This window comes from Ranitomeya imitator, chromosome 3 (assembly GCF_032444005.1).
Source record: "Ranitomeya imitator isolate aRanImi1 chromosome 3, aRanImi1.pri, whole genome shotgun sequence".
In the NCBI taxonomy this organism is placed as follows: Eukaryota; Metazoa; Chordata; class Amphibia; order Anura; family Dendrobatidae; genus Ranitomeya; species Ranitomeya imitator.
Genome location: NC_091284.1, coordinates 260,141,629 through 260,156,406, shown reverse-complemented (window position 1 = coordinate 260,156,406; position 14,778 = coordinate 260,141,629). Strand labels below are relative to the sequence as shown.

Below are 14,778 nucleotides of genomic sequence, written 5' to 3'. Positions count from 1 at the left end.
CTGAGTGGAGCATATCAGGTGGGAAATATATGCACTTCATATAGACAGACAAAGCAGGAAAGCTGAGTGCAGCATACCAGGTGGTAATTATATGCACTTCATATAGACAGACAAAGCAGGAAAGCTGAGTGCAGCATACCAGGTGGTAATTATATGCACTTCATATAGACAGACAAAGCAGGAAAGCTGAGTGGAGCATACCAAGTGAGAATTATATGCACTATATAACAATCAATCAGAATATAAGTTTGTTGCCGGACATGTGTGCTCTGTAGTTACATGGCCCTATATTGCTGTATTTTTGTTAGTACTTAAAAGTGTGTGATATGGTTCAAATAAGCATTTCTATTGAGATTGCCACAAGTGTACCTTTTCAAGATAGTACTTTACTTACCAAATATATTAGAAAGTTTGGTTACATTTTGTAATCCAATTATATATATATATATATATATATATACTAGCTATTGAACCCGTTCTACGCCCGGGTGGTGAGCATTTATATTGGTATATGGTGTCCCTCCTGTCATGTGCTGCTCCATCCTGTGTCCCCATCCTGTCATGAGCTGCTCCATCCTGCGCCCCCATCCTGTCATGTGCTGCTCCATCCTGCGCCCCCATCCTGTCATGTGCTGCACCCATCCTTCGCCCCATTCTGTCATGTGCTGCTCCCATCCTGCGCCCCCATTCTGACATGCGCTGCTCCCATCCTGCGCCCCCGTTCTGTCATGTGCTGCACCCATCCTGCGCCCCCATTCTGTCATGTACTGCTCCATCCTGTGCCCCCATTCTGACATGTGCTGCTTCCATGCTGCACCCCCATTCTGTCATGTGCTGCTCCATCCTGCGCCCCCATTCTGTCATGTGCTGCTCCATCCTGCGCCCCCATTCTCACATGTGCTGCACCCATCCTGCGCCTCCATTCTGACATGTGCTGCACCTATCCTGCGCCCCCATCCTGTCATGTGCTGCTCCCATCCTGCGCCTCTATTCTGACATGTGCTGCAACCATCCTGCGCCTCCATTCTGATATGTGCTGCACCTATCCTGCGCCCCCATCCTGTCATGTGCTGCTTCCATCCTGCACCCCCGTTTTGTCATGTGTTGCTGCCATCCTGCACCCCCATTCTGTCATGTGATGCCCTATTCTGCCATGTGCTGCTCCCATTCTGCGCCCCTGTTCTGTCATGTGCTGCTCCCATCCTGTGCCACCGTTCTGTAATTTGCTGCTCCCATCCATATGCCCCGTACATTGCTCCATAAAAGTTTATGGCCCCCATAAAATGCTCCATAGTATATGCCCCGTACACTGCTCCATAAAGATTGATGGCCCCCATAAGATGCTCCATAGTATATTCCCCGTACACTGCTCCATAAAGGTTTATGGCCCCCATAAGATGCTCCATAGTAGTAAATGCCCCGTACACTGCTCAATAAAGGTTGATGGCCCCCATAAGATGCTCCATAGTATATGCCCCGTACACTGCTCCATAAAGGTTGATGGCCCCCATAAGATGCTCCATAGTATATGCCCCGTACACTGCTCCATAAAGGTTGATGGCCCCCATAAGAAGCTCCATAGTAGTAAATGCCCCGTACACTGCTCCATAAAGGTTTATGGCCCCCATAAGATGCTCCATTGTATTATATGCCCCGTATGCTGCTGCGATATATATAAAAAAAAATAACATACTCACCTATCGTCACTGGGCGCCGAGTGCTGGGGGGCCTGAGCAGGTGGGGACATCGGCGCGCTGTGGGGGTCAGGTGCTGGTGTATGAGGTGTATGAAGGGATATAGGGTAATATCAGTGTATGAGGAGATATAGGGTAATATCAGTGTATGAGGGGATATAGGGTAATATCAGTGTATGGGGGGATATAGGGTAATATCGGTGTATGAGGGGGATATAGGGTAATGTCGGGATCTTTGTTACATTAGCTGCTCTCTGTATCCAGCATTGCCTCCGGGCTCAGTAATGTCTGCAGTGATCTATGGGGGGAGGAGGACATTCAGCCGCCGTCTCTGCTCTGACTAATGGCGGCTGTTGGGCAGATACTTTCCAGCTGTGACCGGGGACCTCCCACCACCAAGCTCCTGGAGCTGTGGACGGTCTCCGTGTATTAATAACGCTGCACTCACCCACAGCGGAGGGTCAGGCTCAGGGCTGCTGTCAGCTGTTTCCAGGAGCTGCTGCTTCCTTCCGCCCGGTGCTGCTCTGTGCTGAGTGTGGGCCACGGTGGCTGCTCCTGATCTAGCGCTGCGTGCCCCTTCTTCTGGGTCCTCTGGCTGTGACTGTTCAGTCAGAGGGCGGCGCACATTAAGCGCGTCATCGTGCCCTCTGAACTGTGAACGTCACAGGCAGAGGACCCGGAACACGCAGCCGCACGCAGCGCTGGAACGGGACAGGTGAATATAATACTTACCCTCCTGGTGCGTCCCTGCCTCTCCATTGGAGATCGCGGTGTGCGTTCAGTGCTTACGCATACCGCGATCTCCTGGGAGCATCACTCTGTGGGGTCCAGACTGCGCCGGCGCTTGCGCTTGGGCAGTCTATAAAGGCTTCGGACAGAGTGACGCTCCCAGCGTTATATTATATATATATATATGTATATATATATATATATATACTAGATGGTGGCCCAATTCTAATGCATCAGGTATTCTAGAATATGTATTTATGTATGTATATAGCAGCTACATAGTATATAGCACAGGCCACGTAGTATATAGGAGCCATGTAGTATATAGCAGACAAAAACTATGTGGCCTGTGCTATATACTATGTGGCTGCTATATACATACATATTCTAGAATACCCGATGCGCTAATACAGGCCACGCAATATATAACAGTGGCCATGCAGTATATAACACAGGCCACACAGTATATAACACTGGCCACATAATATATAGCACAGCCCACACAGTATATAGCAGCCACATAGTATATAACACTGCCCACGCAGTATATAGCAGCCACATAGTATATAACACTGCCCACGCAGTACATAACACAGCCCACATAGTATATAACACTGACTATGTAGTATATAGCAGCCACGCGGTATCTAACACAGCCCACGTAGTATACAGCAGTGTGGGCACCATATCCCTGTTAAAGAAATAATTAAAATAAAAAATAGTTATATGCTCACCCCTGGGATCCAGCGAAGCTCCGGCGATATGCACGTGGCTGCCGCCATCTTCCGTTCCCAGGACGCTTTGCGGAATTACCCAAATGACTTAGCGGTCTCGCGAGACCGCTAAGTCTTCTGGGTAATTTTGCAATGCATCGCCAGGAACGGAAGACGGCGGCAGGCGCGAGCGCATCGTCGGACAATGGAGGGTGAGAATAGCAGGTTTTTTGTTTGTTTTTATTATTTTTAACATTAGATCTTTTTACTATTGATGCCGCATAGGCAGCATCAATAGTAAAAAGTTGGGGACACACAGGGTTAATAGCAGCGGTTACGGAGTGCGTTACCTGCAGCATAACGCGGTCCGTTACCGCCGCCATTAACCCTGTGTGAGCGGTGACAGGAGGGGAGTATGTGGGCGCCGGGCACTGACTGCGAGGAGTAAGGAGCGGCCATTTTCTTCCGGACTGTGCCCGTCACGGATTGGTCGTGGCTGTTTGCCGCGACCAATCAGCGACTTGGATTTCCATGACAGACAGAGGCCGCGACCAATGAATATCCGTGACAGACAGACAGAAGGACAGAAAGACGGAAGTGACCCTTAGACAATTATATAGTAGATATACAGTATATATACTGTATATATGTACAGGTCCTTCTCAAAAAATTAGCATATAGTGTTAAATTTCATTATTTACCATAATGTAATGATTACAATTAAACTTTCATATATTATAGATTCATTATCCACCAACTGAAATTTGTCAGGCCTTTTATTGTTTTAATACTGATGATTTTGGCATACAACTCCTGATAACCCAAAAAACCTGTCTCAATAAATTAGCATATTTCACCCATCCAATCAAATAAAAGTGTTTTTTAATAACAAACAAAAAAACCAACAAATAATAATGTTCAGTTATGCACTCAATACTTGGTCGGGAATCCTTTGGCAGAAATGACTGCTTCAATGCGGCGTGGCATGGAGGCAATCAGCCTGTGACACTGCTGAGATGTTATGGAGGCCCAGGATGCTTCAATAGCGGCCTTAAGCTCATCCAAAGTGTTGGGTCTTGCGTCTCTCAACTTTCTCTTCACAATATCCCACAGATTCTCTATGGGGTTCAGGTCAGGAGAGTTGGCAGGCCAATTGAGCACAGTAATACCATGGTCAGTAAACCATTTACCAGTGGTTTTGGCACTGTGAGCAGGTGCCAGGTCGTGCTGAAAAATGAAATCTTCATCTCCATAAAGCATTTCAGCCGATGGAAGCATGAAGTGCTCCAAAATCTCCTGATAGCTAGCTGCATTGACCCTGCCCTTGATGAAACACAGTGGACCAACACCAGCAGCTGACATGGCACCCCACACCATCACTGACTGTGGGTACTTGACACTGGACTTCAGGCATTTTGGCATTTCCTTCTCCCCAGTCTTCCTCCAGACTCTGGCACCTTGATTTCCGAATGACATGCAAAATTTGCTTTCATCAGAAAAAAGTACTTGGGACCACTTAGCAACAGTCCAGTGCTGCTTCTCTGTAGCCCAGGTCAGGCGCCTCTGCCGCTGTTTTTGGTTCAAAAGTGGCTTTACCTGGGGAATGCGGCACCTGTAGCCCATTTCCTGCACACGCCTGTGCACGGTGGCTCTGGATGTTTCCACACCAGACTCAGTCCACTGCTTCCTCAGGTTCCCCAAGGTCTGGAATCGGTCCTTCTCCACAATCTTCCTCAGGGTCCGGTCTCCTCTTCTCGTTGTACAGCGTTTTGTGCCACATTGTTTCCTTCCAACAGACTTACCATTGAGGTGCCTTGATACAGCACTCTGGGAACAGCCTATTTGTTGAGAAATTTCTTTCTGGGTCTTACCCTCTTGCTTGAGGGTGTCAATGATGGCCTTCTTGACATCTGTCAGGTCGCTAGTCTTACCCATGATGGGGGTTTTGAGTAATGAACCAGGCAGGGAGTTTATAAAAGCCTCAGGTATCTTTTGCATGTGTTTAGAGTTAATTAGTTGATTCAGAAGATTAGGGTAATAGGTCGTTTAGAGAACCTTTTCTTGATATGCTAATTTATTGAGACAGGTTTTTTGGGTTATCAGGAGTTGTATGCCAAAATCATCAGTATTAAAACAATAAAAGACCTGACAAATTTCAGTTGGTGGATAATGAATCTATAATATATGAAAGTTTAATTGTAATCATTACATTATGGTAAATAATGAAATTTAACACTATATGCTAATTTTTTGAGAAGGACCTGTATATACCCTGCTTAAAAAAATATAAGGAACACTAAAATCCCCCATCCTAGATATCACTGAATTAAATATTCCAGTTGCAAATCTTTATTCATTACATAGTGGAATGCGTTGAGAAGAATTAAACTTAAAAATGATCAAAGTAAATCAAAATTAATGTCCCATGGAGGTCTGAATTTAGAATGATACTCAAAATCAAAGTGGAAAAGCAAACTGCAGGCTGATCCAAATTCAGTGGAAATGCCTCAAGACAAGGAAATGATGCTCAGTAGTGTGTGCGGACACCAAGTGCCTGTATGACCTCCCTACAATGCCTGGGTATGCTCTTGATGAGGCGACGGATGGTCTCCTGAGGGATCTCCTCCCAGACCTGGACTAAAGCATCCACCAACTCCTGGACAGTCTGTAGTACAACGTGACATTGGTGGGTGGTGCGAGACATGATGTCCCAGATGTGTTCAATTGGATTCAGACCTGGGGAACGGACAGGCCAATCCATAGCTTCAATGCCTTCATCTTGCAGGAACTGCTGACACACTCCAGCCACATGAGGTCTGGCATTGTCCTTCATTATGAGGAACCCAGGGCCAACTGCACCAGCATATGGTCTCACAAGGGGTCTGCGGATCTCATCTCGGTACCTACTGACAGTCAGGCTACCTCTGGCGAGCACATGGAGGGCTGTGTGGCCACCTCACACCATTACTGACCCACTGCCAAACAGGTCTTGCTGAAGGATGTTGCAGGCAGCAGATCGCTCTCCACAGCGTCTCCAGACTCTGTCACATCTGTCACATGTGCTCAGTGTGAACCTGCTTTCATTTGTGAAGAGCACAGGGCACCAGTGGTGAAGTTGACAATCTTGGTGTTCTGCGGCAAATGCCAAGCATCCTGCAAGGTGTTGGGCTGTGAGCACAACCCCCATCTGTGGACATCAGGCACTCAGACCATCCTCATGGAGACGGTTTATAACCATTTGTACAGACATAAGCACATTTGGGGCCTGCTGGAGGTCATTTTGCAGGGCTCTGGCAGTGCTCCTCCTGTTCCTCCTTGCACAAAGGCTGAAGTAGCGGTCCTGCTGCTGGGTTGTTGCCCTCCTACGGCACCCTCCACATCTCTTGGTGTACTGGCCTGTCTCCTGGTAGCGCCTCCAGCCTCTCGACACTATGTTGACAGACACAGCAAACCTTTTTGCCACAGCTTGCATTGATGTGCCATCCTGGATGAGCTGCACTACCTGAGCCACTTGTGTGGGTTGTAGAGTCCATTTCATGCTACCGCGAGTGTGAATGCACAACCAACATTCATAAATGACCAAAACATCAGCCAGAAAGCATTGGTACTGAGATGTGGTGTGTTCCCTACCTGCAGAACCACTCCTTTATTGAGTGTGTCTTGATAATTGCCAATAATTTCCATCTGTTGTCTATTCCATTTGCACAACAGCATGTGAAATTGATTGTCAAACAGTGTTGCATCCTAAGTGGACAGTTTGATTTCACAGAAGTTTGATTTACTTGGAGTTATAGTCTGTTATTTAAGTGTTCCCTTTATTTTTTTTGAGCAGTGTATAAACATATTTTTTATATAAAACTCCAAAATCCCTTCAAGTGTAAATGAGGGAATAATTCACCTACTATACTTCTTATTCCAGTACGGTGAAGGACGTCAGAAAATGTTTTTCTAATATCTTTGTTTTTCAGGTGTGTATGACGATAAATCCCGATAATGGTTTTTAAAGCAATGATGTTAATAGTGCTTTGATTTTTGAGGTAAGGTATGATGAGATTGAGGTGTCATCCCTCACCTACTGTGTCCTATCTTGTAGATTGTTAGCCATTGCAGTTAAGGTCTTTCCTTCTGAATTAGGGCTCCTTCTCACTTGCGAGCAACTCTGATGAGTCTCAAATGGTTAAAACCTGCCTCTGCACAATGCAGTCAGAACGGAGCGTGCGGCCGCATAGGAATACATGCAGCAGCACACTGTGCTCCTCTGTGCCGGCCGCAGCGTCGGGGTATTGCAGTGCGAGACTCATCCAAGTCTCGCATAAGTGAGAAGGAGCCTTAGTCTGTCACTGATTTAGTCTGTTTATTTTACAATGTACTTGTTCTCTATTTTATATTAGATAGTATACATATATTGTGCTGTAAATCTGTTTGCATAATTTGCATAATCAAATTTAAAATGTGTCTTTTTATGTGATAAAAATTCTGGAAAAATTTCCAATGATCCCAAGATTGTAATTTTGTAACACATCGCAGTATATGTCAATACAATGTTCATTTATTTATAAAATATCTACATTTTGATGGCAATATGCTTTTTGCATGGCATTATTGGCAGGCAGGTGGGCTTGGCAGGTGGGCACGGCTGGCACTATTGGCAGGCAGGCACGGAACACACTGAAGGAATCGGGATGATAACGGGTAGTGCAGGAACACAGGTAGGTACGAGTAGGGAACAGATAAGAACCAGTTCAGACTGGAGGAACAGGAACTGTTAGGAACCAGTTCAGACTGGAGGGGCAGGAACTGCTTCAGGAGACATGGGAACTGAGGTGGGTAAGAGTGGGGTAATGGAGCAGGTAGGAACCAGTACAGACTAAAGAAGCAGAACCGCGGGATGCAGAGCAGAACCACAGGAAGCAGGGCAGAGTAGGACCACAGGAGGTGGAGCAGAGCAGAACCGCAGGAGATGGAGGAAAACAGAACCGCAGGAGGTGGAGCAGAGTTGAACCACGGGAGGCGAAGCAAAGCAGAGCCACAAGGTGCGCAACAAAGCAGAGCCGCAAGGTTCGCAGCAAAGCAGAGCCGCATGGTGCGCAGCAGAGCAGAGCCGCAAGGTGCGCAGCAGAGCAGAACGCAAGGTGCAGAGCAAAGAACAGAGCCGCAAAGTGCAGAGCAAAGAGCAGAAGGAGTGAACACAAGGAAACACACAGCGGGATAGGAAAGGCTAAAGACAGGGATACAAACGGACGCAGGTATGGGACTTAGTTCAGACAGGGTCAGGTGCGGGATAAGGTACAGGAACAAGGATTCAGACAGGGTATGCAGCCCCCTGAGAAGGCAGCAATGAGAGACACAGGACACAGGTACAGGCCAGGGTAAAAAGACTGTTATGATCTGGTGGTTTAGGAGCAACATGGGATGAGCTCTGAAGGAGGTGGTACCTGTACTGACCACAGTCCCTAAGCTCAACACAACACTAGAAGTAGCCGTGGGATGCTCCTGTCACTCCCTAGGCACCTCGTCACAGCCTAAGAACTAGCTACCCCTAAAGATAGAAACAGGAAAACTATCTTGCCTCAGAGAAAATCCCCAAAGGATAGATAGCCCCCCACAAGTAATGACTGTGAGTGGAGAGGGAAAAGACATACACAGAATGAAACCAGGATGAAGCACAGGAGGCCAGTCTAGCTAGATAGATTGGACAGGATAGAATACTGTGCAGTCAGTATTAAAAACTACAAAAATCCACACAGAGTTTACAAAAATCTCCACACCTGACTAAAGGTGTGGAGGGTAAATCTGCTTCCCAGAGCTTCCAGCTTAACTGAATTAATCCATACTTACAAGCTGGACAAAACATAGAATACACAGAACGAATAAGTCCACAACATGTGGACAGAAAAGAGCAAAGCAAGGACTTATCTTTGCTGAACTGGACAGGATATCAGGGAAATCCAAGAGAGATGTGAATCCAACCAGGAACCATTGACAAGTGGCACTGGCTGAAGGAAGAGCCAGGCATAAATAGCCGAGCAGAAAGACAATCAGTGGAAGCAGCTGCAGACTGCTAAATCCAAGGAGCAGCCATACCACTTAAAACCACCGGAGGGAGCCCAAGAGCAGAACTCACAAAAGTGCCACTTACAACCACCGGAGGGAGCCCAAGAGCGGAATTCACAACAAAAGACCCCCTGGGTGGCTGAAAAAAGAGACACAGGACACAGGTACAGGTACAGGCCAGGTTACAAAGCCCCCCTGGGTGGCTGAAATGAGAGACACAGCAAGATAGGACCTGGCAACTCAGCAGCAAGACTCTAGCTAAGTAAGTAAATTGCTCAGGCATCCCCCTAGGGGTGGGGACGCCTTAACTACCTGAGGCCTCTTGGCAATTGGTTGGGGACACCTTAGAAAAGTGCACACAGTCACTATAAGAAACAGGAAGTGCCGGGGCCACCGCCCTAAGCATACAGCCAGGAAGTATGCAACAAGCAAGGACATGAGGCTCAGAGCATGGAGCCGGCAGAAGACCGAACTGACAGCATGGCTTGGAGTGGTGAGTAAGAGGGGAGATGGAAAGCCATGCTGAGATACTGGCAGGGATGTTACAGTGCTCCTCCTTTACACCCCCTCCTGCTCAAGCCCGCCAGGATGATCTGCAGAAGGAGTTTAGGACCACACACAGTCCAGCACATCCCAATATCCTTAGGGTAGAATGAGGCAGGCGTGATATCAGGAGTCCCGAAGTGCCAAGTCTCTCTCTGCCCGATTAAGTCAGCTTCCACCATGGAAGATGCAACAATCAGATCCTCTTTTTTCTGGTTGGAAGAAAGACATGAGAGCTTCCATTTTGGTATCTTCACCAAGTGGCCACATGGAAGCTGAAGGTACTCTCACAGGATCCATTTTCCTGTGATCCAGAGAAAAGTTTCCTAGTGGCAGAGATGTTCCTGGGTACTGGTTACTGGTAAAGTCATTGGAGATGAGTGGAGAGAATGCCAACTCCTCCTGGTTGGTGGAAAGCAGGGACATGAAAGCCTCCGTTTTGTCAACTTTAACAGACGGCAACATAGAAATAGGAGGCACCTTCACATGATCCATTTTCTGCCCGTTGTCCAAAGGAAAAAGTTCTAGAGACATGGATGTTCCTGGGAACAGGTATAGCTGTTGGAGATGTGTGGAGAGAACATCACCACTTCTCCATCTTTGGAGACGTCAACACACCTTGACTCGACGACTAGCAGATCAGAAGAAGAAGACGACACTGATGACTGACTTTGATGTATGGGAACTAGAGACCTCTTGCAACTTGGTTGTTTCAAACAAAGCACCTAGCTGGGCCTCCAGACCAGGACAAGTGGTAGAGTCTTTGGCTCTGAATGGCCCATGGGCATACCACACAGCATGTGAATGACAAACTTTTTGGGTATAATGCTCCAACTTGGAGCTGTAGTTGTCCATGCAGGACTAGACTGCTCTTAGGTAGGGCTCTGCCATCATCAGACGACACCCCCACCAGACTCTGGAGCTGTAGAACAGAGATCACACACCGACTCCATATGGCTGGTGGCTTTAACACACCAAAGCTCCCAGAAGGCAAAGAGACATTCATTGACTTTAGTAAAGAGGAAGTACTCTTGCCAAGGGCAGCCTCTCCTACTGGCTCAAGGTTCTGGAGTATAGGCTTCTCAGGGCAAAGACCGTCAGGATGTTCCACACAACGGCAGCGATATTGCATTCCCTCCTCAAGACTGGATTCAGTCTGCTACTCTGCCAGCCCACTTTTATCAGTCTTCTTGGGGTTTGCTTGAGTAGCTGCTTTTGCAAGTTGCAGAACAGGTGGGTTTTGGACTGTCGTGGATGGACGTGACGGTTTACCCACAGGTTTCTTACGTCTGGTCTGTCTCTGGAAGCTCGGGGGAGAAGAGTTTGCAGAAGACACTGAACTAGGCACATCGAAGACCTTACAGAAGGCCACCAGGAAGGCCGGAAGGTTCGTGGTGATGGGATCCCCTGCTTTCCAAAGGGGGTTGAGCCATTCCAAGGCATCTCCTGTTAAGTAGGACATTACAAATCCTACCTTAACCTGATCAGAGAAAAATTAGGGAGCATGCCATTTGAAGTATTCTCCAAGAACTTACAGCACTGCTTTGGATCCCCATCGTAACTAGGTGGATCCACTGGGATCTCCTCAACTCTTGGAGCACAAATCAGATGTGCTGGGACTATGATTGTTGGTGGTGCAGTGAAGGTCTGTATTTCAGATCAACAAGCAAGGACATGAGGCCCAGAGCATGGATCCGGCAGAGGACAGAACTCACAGCATGGCTTGGAGTGGTGAGTAAGAGGGGAGATGGGAAGCCATGCAGAGATGCCGGCAGGGATGTTACACCCATTTTGAAAACTACACCCCTCATGGAATTCATCTAGGTGTGTGATTAGCATTTTAAACCCACATTTGCTGTGGAAAACTGTATAATATTGTGCTTTGGAAATGAAATATTAAATTTTTTTTGCAAAAAAGTAGCTTTAGCCCCATCTTTCTCAGTTTCACAACTGTAACAGGCAAAACTGGACAACTAAGTTTGTTGTGCCATTTCTGGGTATGCTGATGCTCACCGTGTGGTCAGAAATTGCTGTTCGGGGACACCGCAGAGCACAGAATGACAGGAGCGCCATTTGATCTTTGGAGTGCAATTTTTGCTAAAACAGTGGAATCACCTAATCAGCTCCCATGTGACTCCATTTTGGAAACTACACTGTTCAAAGTGTATCAATGCATCAGATAAGCATCTTGAATTCATAGGGCTTCATAGAATTTTATAATATTGGTCAATGAAAATAAAATTTACTTTTTTCTTCATGAAAACGTTGCTTATTCAAATTTCTCATTTTCATGAAGGAGAAAATAACAGGAGAAACTAAACCCCACAAGAAACAGGAGAAAATAAACTCCACAATTTTGTGGGCAATATCTTTTCATTATGCCAATGCCATGTGAACAGAAACTAATGTTTGGGAACATTGCAAGTCTTGAAAGTGAAGGAGCACTATTTGACTTTTGGAACGTAATGTCTGCAGATCCTATTTTGCATTTAGAGAGTCCTTGATGTGCCAAAACAACAAACCCGCCTCCACACAGCTTATCTAACTTTGGAAACTACATACATCAAGGAATTCATCAAAGGGTGTGAGGAACCCACACCTCGCCTGATGTCACTATTACATCAGATAGATCACGTAATGCAGTATCCAAACTTTCACCAATGTGGCCTTCCGCTCATCCTGAGCATACGTGCCTAATGGATATTAGGAGAAAATGGACCACATAATTTGTTATGCAATTACTCCTGAATATGGCAATAGCCCATAAGTGGTTGCAAACAACAAATGTATATACTGTATACAGTATGCATTAGCACGCTGCTATTAATGAACACATGAACTTCACTATTATTGTAGACGTTCAATCACATCAAGGTGTACCTAAATATGGATGGTCCCTATCACTAGTGTAACACTCACTTGGCTCACTATGTGCCAAGCCAAACCTCATCTTAACTGGGGAATTGAAAGAAAACTCACAATTAAAAACTCGTCTGGGAAAGATGGATATATATTAGTGCTGAGCCCACCCACCCAATATGTACTGCAAAAAATAAGGCTTGCACACCTTTATTAACCCCTTTACCCCCAAGGGCGGTTTGCATGTTAATGACCGGGCCAATTTTTACAATTCTGACCACTGTCCCTTTATGAGGTTATAACTCTGGAACGCTTAAACAGATCCCGGTATTCTGACAATGTTTTCTCGTGACATATTGTACATCATGTTAGTGGTAAAAATTTCTTTGACATTACTTGAGTTTATTTGTGAAAAAAACAAAAATGGAGATTTGGCGAAAATTTCGCAATTTTCCAACTTTAAATTTTCAGGCCCTTAAATCACAGAGATATGTCACACAAAATACTTAATAAGTAACATTTCCCACATGTCTACTTTACATCAGCACAATTTTGGAACCAACATTTTTTTGTTAGAAAGTTATAAGGGTTAAAATTTGACCAGCAATTTCTCATTTTTACAACACCATTTTTTTTCCAAAAATTCCTGTGAAACACCTGAATGGATAATAAACTTCTTGAATGAGTTTTTTTAGGGACCACATCACATTTGAAGTCACTTTGAGGGGTCTATATGATAGAAAATACCCAAGTATGACACCATTCTAAAAACAGCACCCCTCAAGGTGCTCAAAACCACATTCAAGATGTTTTTGTGAAATTTGTCCTGAGTATGCTGATACCCCATATGTGAGAGAAAACTACTGTTTGGGTGCATGGCAGAGCTCGTAAAGGAAGAAGTGGCGTTTTGGAATCAGACTTTGATTGGATGGTCTGCGGGCATCACGTTGCGTTTGCAGAGCCCCTGATGTACCTAAACAGTAGAAACCCCCCCACAAGTGATCCCATTTTGGAAACGAGACCCCCCAAGGAACTTATCTAGATGTGTGGTGAGCACTTTGTACCTCCAAGTGTTTCACTAAAGTTTATAACGCAGAGCCGTGAAAATAAAAAATATTTTTTTTTCCACAAAAATGATTTTTTAGCCCCAGTTTTGTATTTTCCCAAGGGTAAAAGGAGAAATTGGACCCCAAAAGTTGTTGTCCAATTTGTCCTGAGTATGCTGATACCCCATATGTGGGAGAAAACTACTGTTTGGGCGCACAGTAGAGCTCAGAAAGGAAGGAGCACCGTTTTACTTTATCAATGTAGAATTGTATGGATTGAGATCAGACATCAAGTTGTGTTTGCAGAGCCCCTGGTGTCCCTAAACAGTGATTACAAGCAGAAATCATTTCAGTGGGCTTAGACATAAAAGAAGAATAATTTTAAAAGTCTTATTTACTTACGAGTAGCGTGCAACTCTGGATGGTCCAGATGGATAGAGTAGTGGATAGTTGGTGGATGGCCCACATGTCCCAACAAGGCTGTGATGTCAGCAAAGATGTGGCAGAGTCATGTTTTGGGCCAGAATCATTAGGAGAGAGCTGGTAGGGTCCCTAAAGGTATGAAAATAACCATAACAAAGAATATATCATTTCTGACTGATAACTTTCTTCCATTATACAAAAAGAAGAACTATGCGATCCATAAAAAAACTTCATGAATGACAATGCACCATCTCATTATGCAAGAATACCTTCTGAGGACAGAAATTCTTGGTTTGGCCACCATCCTACCTTGACCTTAACCATATTGAGAAACTTTGGAGCACCATCAAGCAAAAGATCTATGAGGGTGTCCCATAAAGTTTGATTTCTACTCTAATGGTTAATGATTTGAGCATTATACTGACTCTGTTGCATCAACCATTTAGGAAAATAAAAAAAGTAGCATTTGTATAATAACATGGAACACGGTAAACATATGTCTGGTGGATGAAATAAGTATTGTAAATATATTCCTAATGGTGCTATTAACATGAAATTTGCATCAGATGTGGGAAACAATCCATCTAATCCACCAGCTGACACCTATCAGTAATTATGAAATAATCCTGCAACTTGAAAAAGAATATTAGCTAGTTCAACTGATTGCCTATAAAAAGGTATCTCTTTATCAAGGTGCCATACAAGAAACATCTCATG

At 45.3% G+C, this 14,778-nt stretch overlaps 1 protein-coding gene across 1 annotated transcript in view; it reads left to right on the top strand.

Moving 5' to 3' along the window:
- LOC138672041 (tetraspanin-18-like) overlaps positions 1 to 14,778 on the top strand; it is a 160,576-nt gene that overhangs the window by 11,715 nt on the left and 134,083 nt on the right. Inside the window, exon 3 of the mRNA XM_069760120.1 lies at positions 7,105 to 7,173. The gene's annotated coding sequence lies outside the window, so the exon portion shown is untranslated. The remainder of the gene's footprint in view (positions 1 to 7,104; positions 7,174 to 14,778) is intronic.